Consider the following 9,719-nt stretch of genomic DNA (forward strand, 5'->3'; position numbering starts at 1 on the left):
CCACAACAGTGGTGTCATCAGCAAACGTGTATATGACGTTGGAGCTGTACACAGCCACTCAGTCACAGGTGTAAAGTGAGTAGAGCAGGGGGCTAAGTACACATCCCTGCAGTACTCCTGTGCTGATGGAGATTGTGGGAGGAGATGTTTATGCCAATCCGAACTGACTGGGGTCTACAAGTGAGGAATTCCAGAATCTAATTGCATAAGGGGGTATTGAGACCCAGGTCTTGGAGTTTGATGATGAGTTTTAGGGGGAAGATGGTGTTGAATGCCGAGTTGTAATCGATAAAGAGCATCCTGATGTATGCATCCGTGCTGTCCAGATGTTCCAGGGGTGTGTGAAGAACCAACAAGATAGCACCTGCTGTAGACCTGTTGGATTGGTAGACAAATTGGAGCAGATCCAAACCATCACTCAGACAAGAGCTGATATGCTTCAAAACCAGATTCTCAAAACACTTCATTACTGTGGATGTAAGTGCCACTGGGCGATAGTCTTTCAGACAGGTTACCACACTCTTCTTGGGCACTAGTACAATTGAAGCCTTCTTGAAGCAGGTGGGTACCACACACTGCCAGAGCGAGAGGTTAAAGATATTTGTGAACACACCGGTCAACTGGACAGCACAAGCCTCCAGTACTTGGCCAGGTACTCCGTCCAGACTGGATGCTTTCCTTGGATTCACTCTCTTGAAGGCAGCCCGCATGTGATCTTCAGATACTAAGACCAAAGGATCATCAGGAGACACGGGGGTGCACAGTGATTCCTCCTGTTCTGGTGGTCAAAGCAAGCACAGAAGGCATTGAGTTCATCAGGAAGCAAAGCTCTTGTTGTTGGAGCTCTCCTTGTTGAATTGGTCCCTCTTCACTCAAGCAATGATTTTGTCTGCTGAGAGACTTTAGTGCTTCTTTTCAGTGAAAGAACTTCATGCATGGATTGATTCATGCACTGTAATACCAAGTGCTTTGCCCAACAAAGAAAATAATATTAATACTTAAGTGGATTGCCATCTTTTGACAGTGCTGACATTTACTCAGCTCTGACTGTATGACAGCAATTACAGATTCATGTAGAGTCCTATTCATAACACAGGAATGGACAGTGAACAAAATGTTGATGTATTTTTATTTCCACTGGTTTAAGAATCACCTGAACGTTGTTTTATTCAAAAGCAGGCTTTATTTGCAGTGCTGCAGGTCATATTTGACATTAAGTTTCAAAGCTTGTTAAAGCATCTGCAGGAGATCAGCAACAACGGACTTCCAGAGAACAAGAAAGGATTCCTGGCCACTCAAATAGTTTTACAGAGTCGACGTTAACATTCACCCATCCCGTACCAATTTCGACACCCCCTATCATTTCATCCCTTCAGTTGAACTTTATGACTTTCTTCCCTCAAGCACTTATCAAGATATGGCTGGACCCTTTGAGCTCTTCAAACCGTTTTTGGTTTTGCTCCCATCTTTGCCATTCATCTCATCAATTGAATTCTTCTGAAATACCAGTTCTTATTTCAAGTGGAAACCTTATCTCCACATGTAACCTATTAAACCTTTTCATAATTGTCAAGACTTTTATCAGGTCACCCTCCAGACGTCAATCTATCTGTTCATTCCCGATAATGATAACTAGTTGATGACTGCACACAGCCAGCCAGTGGTGTAGTGGCATCCATACTGTACTTCAAGGTGAGTGGTCCCAGGTTCAAATCCAGCCGGCTCCTTGCATATTTTCCACCTGTGCCAGGCTGAGTGGCGAGCTAGCAACTTGGTCTTGTAAAAGACAGACAAATGCTAAAGAAATGACACCTGGTGTAAACCTAAATAAAGGCTGACGCCTGATCTGCCACAAGAGGAACAACAACAACCATTACAGATCATGCTTAAAAACTTTCCCTGTATCTTCACTAGTGTCCTTATTCACTAGGCTTTGTTTCCGCTTCTATCCTGAAGCTGCCACAAAAACCAGCCATCCTACAATTTCACACCCATATGGTAGATTTCTATTAATCACTGGTTCACTTTATAACCATAAAGTAGTTTTGATTAATATGTATGCACCAAATACTGACTACCCTGAATTTTTTAAGCATTTATTTGTATGTCTTCCCAATTTAAATGAATATATGTTAATAATGGGTGGAGATTTTAATTGTTGTCTGAGTCCTATGATGGATAGGTCTGCGCCCAATCAGGTACTTCCAAATAAACCTGCTATTTTTATGAATTCCTTTTTAGTTGATTCTGGAATTTTAGAAGTTTGAAGGTTTCTACATCCTAATGAAAAAGAGTTTTCTTTTTTTCTCATGTATATCATAATTACTCCAGAATTGATTACTTCTTTATTGATTCTCGATTAGTTTCGTTTGTCATGCCTGTAAATATGACACAATCGCCATTTCCGATCATGCACCTTTGAAATTATCAATTAAATTAACTGATGTAACCTTTAGTACTAAACAATGGCAGTTCAACTCTATTTTGCTTCAGGATTTAAATTTTGTTAAATTTCATTAAAGAACAGATTGCCTTTTTCTTTACAACTAACTCAACGGAAGAAATCTCCAGTGGGATATTATGGGATACCTTTAAAGTATATATCCATGGGCAAATTATTTCATACTCTGCTGGATTGAATAAATGAATTAATAATGAAATATGTACATTGGTTGATAAGATTAAAGAAATTGATAGAAAATATTCTATTGCTCCCAATTTGGAGCTTTATAAAGAGAGAGTTGAACTTCAGATGCAACATAGTTTGTTATTAATATCCCTGATTGAAAATTAATTACTTAAAACTAAGGGTCAATTTTCTATACATGGTAATAAATCGAGTAAATTATTGGCTAACCAATTAAAAGCTGCTTTGGCGAAACGTCAGATTAATAGGGTTCATAAACGGGACAGTATTTTGACGGTTGACCATGATGAAATTAAAAAATCTTTTCAAGAATTTTATACCAATTTATACCAATCAGAATTTCCTGATGATTCTACCATAATACATGAATTTTTAAGGAAATTGAAAATTCCGAAATTAGCAGTTGATGAACGTTTAGCACTAGACGCATACATTACTGAAGAGGAAATAAAGAAAGCAATTTATTCGATGAATTCTGGTAAAGCACCTGATCTGGATGGGTATACAGGTGAATTTTAAAAATCTTTTTCAGATTTACCTTCTCCCTGGTTATGTAAAATTTTTAAAGATACTTTATTTATAGGTAAATTAGCACAATCCTTTTATGAAGCATCTATTTCTTTAATTTCTAAAAAAGATAAAGACCTCACTGAATGTGCATCATACAGACCTATATCTTTGCTGAATGTGGATTCTAAAATCCTTTCTAAAATATTGGCAATTAGATTGGAGAAGGTACTGCCACAAATTGTCTCCGAGGATCAGACAAGATTTATTAAAAATCATTATTCACATTTTAATCAACACACATCAAAGTTGCTGGTGAACGCAGCAGGCCAGGCAGCATCTAAAGGAAGAGGCGCAGTCGACGTTTCAGGCCGAGACCCTTCGTCAGGACTAACTGAAGGAAGAGTGAGTAAGGGATTTGAAAGCCTTCACTCTTCCTTCAGTTAGTCCTGACGAAGGGTCTCGGCCTGAAACGTCGACTGCGCCTCTTCCTATAGATGCTGCCTGGCCTGCTGCGTTCTCCAGCAACTTTGATGTGTGTTGCTTGAATTTCCAGCATCTGCAGAATTCCTGTTGTTTGCATTCACATTTTAATGTTAGGAGGTTATTGAACATTGTATACACTACTTTATCTAAGGCTCCAGAATGTGTTATCCTGCTCAACGCCGAGAAGGTGTTTGATAGACTTGAATGGGAATATTCATTTAATATACTTGGGAAATTTAATTTTAGCCCAAAATTTATATCTTGGATCCAATTGATATATCATACACCTTTGGCTTCTGTATTCACTAATAATCAGAGATCCCCTTTCTTTAGGCTTTTCCAAGGTACTAGGCAGGGCTGTCCTTTGAGCCCCTTACCATTTGATATTGCTCTGGAGCCCTTGGCAATCGCTATTCGTGATTCACCCAATATATTTGGCATTACTTGTGGGAATGGAATGCGTGAAGTATCACTATATGCAGGTGACCTGTTGTTATATATTTCTAATCCAGAGAAATCCAGTCCTGCAGTAATAAAACTCAGTTTAATAGTTTTTCTGGTTATAAATTGAATCTTAATAAGAGTGTGCTTTTCCCATTAAATATGCCAGTCCCAATTTATAGACAGTCACCATTTAGATTGATTACTGATTATTTTATTTATTTGGGTGTTAAAATTACTAAGAAACACAAGGATTTATTCAAAGTTAATTTTTTACCCTTAATGGATCATGTTAAACAATTGTTTACTAAATGGTCCCCATTGTCCTTATCCTTGATTGGTCAAATTAATGTTATTCAGGTGATTATTTTACCTAAATTTCTGTATATATTTCAGGCAGTATCAATTTTTGTCCCTAAATCTTTTTTTGATATTATTGATTCTAAAAATTCTTCATATATATGGCAGAATAGAAATCCTAGGTTAAGTAAGAAATATTTACAGAAATAAAAAAAGGAAGGCAGCTTGGCTTTGCTCAATCTTAGATTTTATTATTGGGCAATTAATATTCGATATTTAACGTTTTGGACACAAGAGCAGGATGAAACTCAATGTCCACGATGGATGAACCTTGAGCGTGAGTCTGTACAGGGGTTTTCATTGGCTTCTATTTTAGGAGCTGTGCTTCCCTTTGTACTTACTAAATTGAATAAGCAGATGATAAATCCAATAATTAAACATACAATACGAATATGGTTTCAATTTCGTAAATTTTTTGGACCGAATAAATTTATCCTGTCAAGGTCTATTATATCTAATTCTTTTCATTCAACCATCTAGAATTGATCAAACTTTTCTTTTATGGAAAACGAAGGGAATAACATGTTTTCCTGATTTATTTATGGATGATTGTTTTATGTCTTTTGAATAGTTGTCTAATAAATATAATTTGCCTAGATCACACTTTTTCAGATATTTACAGATTAGAAACTTTCTGAATGTTATTTTACCTAGCTTGCTGATATCACTTCAAATTGAAGTTACGGAAAAAGTTTTTAAGTTTAAATCCCTATCAGAAGAGTTTAATATCATTTATTTATGATTTAATTATGAAAATATGCTTAGGTAATTCCCATAAAATTAAGAATGAGTGGGAGAGTGAACTTCAGATATCTTTACCTACAGAGAAATGGGAGAAAATTCTTCAACTAGTTAATACCTCTTCAATATGTGCCAGACATGCTTTGAAACAATTTAAGTTGGTTCATAGGGCTCATATGTCTAAGGAAATTTTAGCTCCTTTTTACTGCCATATAAATCCTGTTTATGACAGATGTAATTCCTTGACACATATGTCCTGGTCTTGTCCTCTGCTAAAAAAATATTGGAAAGATATTTCTGATATTATCTCAGTAGTTCTGCTATCGATTTACAACCACATTCTATTACTGCAATTTTTGGACTACCAGTGATAGACTCTAGTCATTTATCCTCGTCAGCTTGTTGTCTAATTGCATTTGTTACATTAGTAGCCAGAAGATCCATTTTACTTAAATGGAAAGATTCCAATCCCCCTACTACATTTCGATGGTTTTCCCAAACGATAGCATGCCTAAACCTGGAAAAAATTAGGAGCGGTGCTATGGATCCTTCGGTTAAATTTGAAGAGACTTGGAGGCCATTTATTCAATATCTTCATATGATGTAAGTTGACCCTTTCTGAATCTTATAAAATAATTTTTTGTTCATGTATAGAGGAGCGAAGTTAACGACAAATAATAATTTCAGCTGTTGTAATATGACAGCCCAATTTCTGTTTGTTTGTTTTTTTTAGTTTAGTTTCTTTTTAGTTTAGGGGGTTTCTTTTTTTCTCCTTATAAAATATCTTTTTCATGATCAGTTGCTATGAGGTTGGGAGGCTAAACTATATTTGTCACTTGGAATCTGTGCTTGTACATGTTAACCATTATTAATGTAATCCCGATCTCTTTGTATCATTATTATTATTGTTGTGCTTATTAATTTTGAAACTTAATAAAAAGATTGAAAAAGAAAGAAAAACCAACCATCCTTCAGCATTCCTCATACTTAACTAGTGCGAGACGGTAAGAGATGTCAAATTATCCATCTGAGTTCAGTGTTACATCAAGCCAGAGGCAGCCCTCATCTGAAACAGCATTAATGCACTCTGCTCTGCATTAAAGGTTGGGTAAATGTCATTCCTATCGAAAGATGGTAATGAGAAGCGTAACTGCCATCTCTCTTTCCAAACCTAGCGTTCAAGGCTTAATTTTGAATTTCTTTCTCAAGGAATCAGAGCGTTGTGATAGAAGTAAGGAACCTCCAGATTCGTAGTGTCACACAGCACAGAACAGACTTCTCCACCCACCATGGCAGTGCTGGCCTTCCATCCAGTGCCTATCATATCATTCCCATTTGTCTGCCCTTGGTCCATTGCATTCTGTGCCTTGGCAATTTAAATGCTCATCTAGATACTTAAATGTTATGAAAGTGCCTGACTTTATTACCTACTCAGCTGTGGGGGTGGGGTGGGGGGGTGCATTCTAACTCTCTGGCGTGAGAAACATCATCCTCAGATCCCATCTAAACTTCTTCCCCCTTACCTTAAACCTCCCACCTTTAACTTTAGATTCCTTTATCATGGGGAAAAGTTTACAATTTCCTGTCCTTTCTATGCTCCTCATAATCTTGCGTTCCTCAATCAGGTCCCTCCTCGGCCTTCTTTGCTTCAAGAATAACAAATACAGCTTACCCAGCATCGACCATAACTGAAACACTGCATCAAAAGCAACATATTGATGGACCTCCTCTACACCTTGTCACAAACTGCACCTACTCTATAGTGCTGCCAGCTGCGTCTAGACCGATGTTTTATAAAGTTGTACCATAACCTTCCAGCTCTCATATCCCACACCCTGGCTAATAGAAGCAATTATTAATTCTTTGCCACTCCATCTGCCTGTGCTGCCACCTTCAGAGATCCTTGAACTTGTACATCAATGTCCATCTGTTCTCCAGTGCTCCCTGGGCTTTTACTACAATGAGATTGCTGTTGTAAATGCAAGAGGTCCTGACTGAGCATCAGCAATGAGGCCTGGTGCTAAATCCCTTGGAAGAACTTTTCCAATCTCAAGGTATGTTATGGTCTTGTAAGTGCAAAATAATAGGAGGTGATTAAACAAAATTTCAGTGATTCCAATTGCGTGGCTTACTTCAACAAGTTGGGTGTGAACAAATCACTCCATACAACTACACATCTTAACTGACAAGACCAATTCTGAATCTTTATACCCCACTATTGGGAGAAAGCAGCTCATTTCGATAGTCTATCAACTTCTGAGGGCCAAACTGCAGATACCCAAAATATCCTTCCGCCACAGTATTGTGAGAGGGTGATCTTTGGATACACGTACGCTCGTACTTAATGACAGGACAAATATGACTGTGTATTTTGTGGTACATAGCCACCCTGGAACCTTGACTTATTAAATCCTGGGGATTGAGGGGTACTGGGGCAAACGGCATGGTTCGATGTAGTCTAATTAATGCAGCACTATTTATCTATCCATGACATAGACTGGATGGTTGGCACGGACAGAAAGGGTCGAAGGGCTTTTTTTTCCATTCTGCAGGAGAGGGACATCAAGATTAAATTCCTCAGTGTCATTATTTCAGAGGGCCTGGCCTGGGCCTAGCACAGAAGTGCAATTATGAAGAAAGCACGGTGGCACCTTAGTAGCTTGTGAAGATTCAGCGTGACATCTAAAATCTTTGACAGACTTCTGTAGGTGTGTGGCGGAGAGAGCCAGGTACAACCTTGAACGAAAAATCTTATAAAATTGCAGTGGATATGGCCAATCTATCATGGGTAAAGCCCTCCACACCACTGAGCACATCTACATGCAAAATTGCCACAGAAAAGCTGAGTTCCTCCAGCATTTTGTGAGTGCTGCTTGGATTTCCAGCATCCGCAGATTTTCTCTTGTTTGTCATCCAGCATCAGCGAACCCCACCCCACCCGCCCATCACCCAGGACGTGCTCTCTTCTTGTAAGAATAGTCAGCTCCATCATGGGTACTAGCCTCCGCAGAATCCAAGACCTGTTCAAGGAGTGGTGCCTTGGGAAGGCGGCATCCATCATTAAACATCTCCACCACCCAGGGCATGCTCTCTCCTCATTGTTACCATTGGGAAGGAGATACAGAAGCCTGAAGGCACACACTCAGTGATTCAGGAACAGGTTCTTCCCCTCTGCCGTCCAATTTCTAAAAGGACATTGATCCCATGAACCCAGTAGTACCTTACTACTTTTTAATTTCAGTTTTTTTGCACACACTTACTCTAACTTTATTTAATAGACCTACGTATACCTACTCTAACTGAGTTTGAATTTTTTCTCTATATTTCGTTATCATGGATTGCATTGAACTGCTGCCGTTAAGCTAACAGGTTTCACCTCATATGCCGGTGATATTAAACCTGATTCTGATTCTGCCTCTGATTATTCTCGCTGCTGCCATCAGGAAGATGCAGGATCCTGGGGATTCACAACACCAGGTTCGGGAATAGTTATTAACCCTCAACCACCAGGCCCTCGAACCAAAGGGGATGACTTCACTCAACTTCACTCCATCATCGAAATGTTCCCACAACCCATGCACTCACTTTAAAGGACCTGATGCTCTTGATATTTATTGCTTATTTATTTATTATGATTATTCCTTTCTTTTTGTATTTGCACAGTTTGTGTCTTTTGCACACTGGCTGAAGGCTTAAGTTGATGCAGTCTTTCATTAAGTCTACTATGTTTATGTAATGCCCTGGTTAAGGTTTTTACTGCTATGCTGCAGGTATTTCATTTTAGCAGTTCTGTAAGAGCAGTCTGTTCTCCTTTCAGCCTGTTTGGGTTTGTGCTGAGATAAGGGGCTTTACTGTTCAGCTTCAGAATACGGTGTCAGCCCAGCAGGATGGTGGAATTGGGAGAAGGTTCTAGAGAACGCTGGTGGGAGAGTTTTTGTGAGGGACACTGGTGTGGGTCAAGGTCTCTATTGGCAGGAGCTGGGGGCAGACAGGAGGGAAGATGGCCGAGGATGCCGACCCTGTTGCGCAAGGTGCTTTGTGCAGGTGACTGGTTTTAAGGAGGAAGGACCAATACTCCTGTGGGAGAGACCGTTTGTTCAAAAAAGATCTCGAGCGATATTCGGAAGGTGCAGTGTGTATATCGAAAACAACCACTTCTGGAAGATTTGAGCTCCACCATGCACGTGTGACTGTTTAAGTATAATGGGCCCTTTTTGTTTTTTTCTTTAACTCCTTTAATAACCGGTTGCTTAAGTTAACATTCTTAAAATATACTTCTTCATCATTGTATGCAGTGTACCATCTGTTATTACGTGCTGACGAGTGGGAGCAGAGGCAGTAAATCACACAGCATTCACATAAACCAGGGTTTGGGTGTGCAAGCAATCCCAACCTCACAGAATTGACAGGACCAAAGTGGTATACACCCTAGACATACGAAGCCCGAGAAAGATAGGTTTCTCACCGCGGAATCCAGTAACTGTTAGTAGGTGCTAGCGAGCCGTATTTCCAGAGATGCCTGGTAAAAAGCGGTTTC

The sequence above is a fragment of the Mobula hypostoma genome, chromosome 25 (assembly GCF_963921235.1).
Source record: "Mobula hypostoma chromosome 25, sMobHyp1.1, whole genome shotgun sequence".
Classification (NCBI taxonomy): Eukaryota; Metazoa; Chordata; class Chondrichthyes; order Myliobatiformes; family Myliobatidae; genus Mobula; species Mobula hypostoma.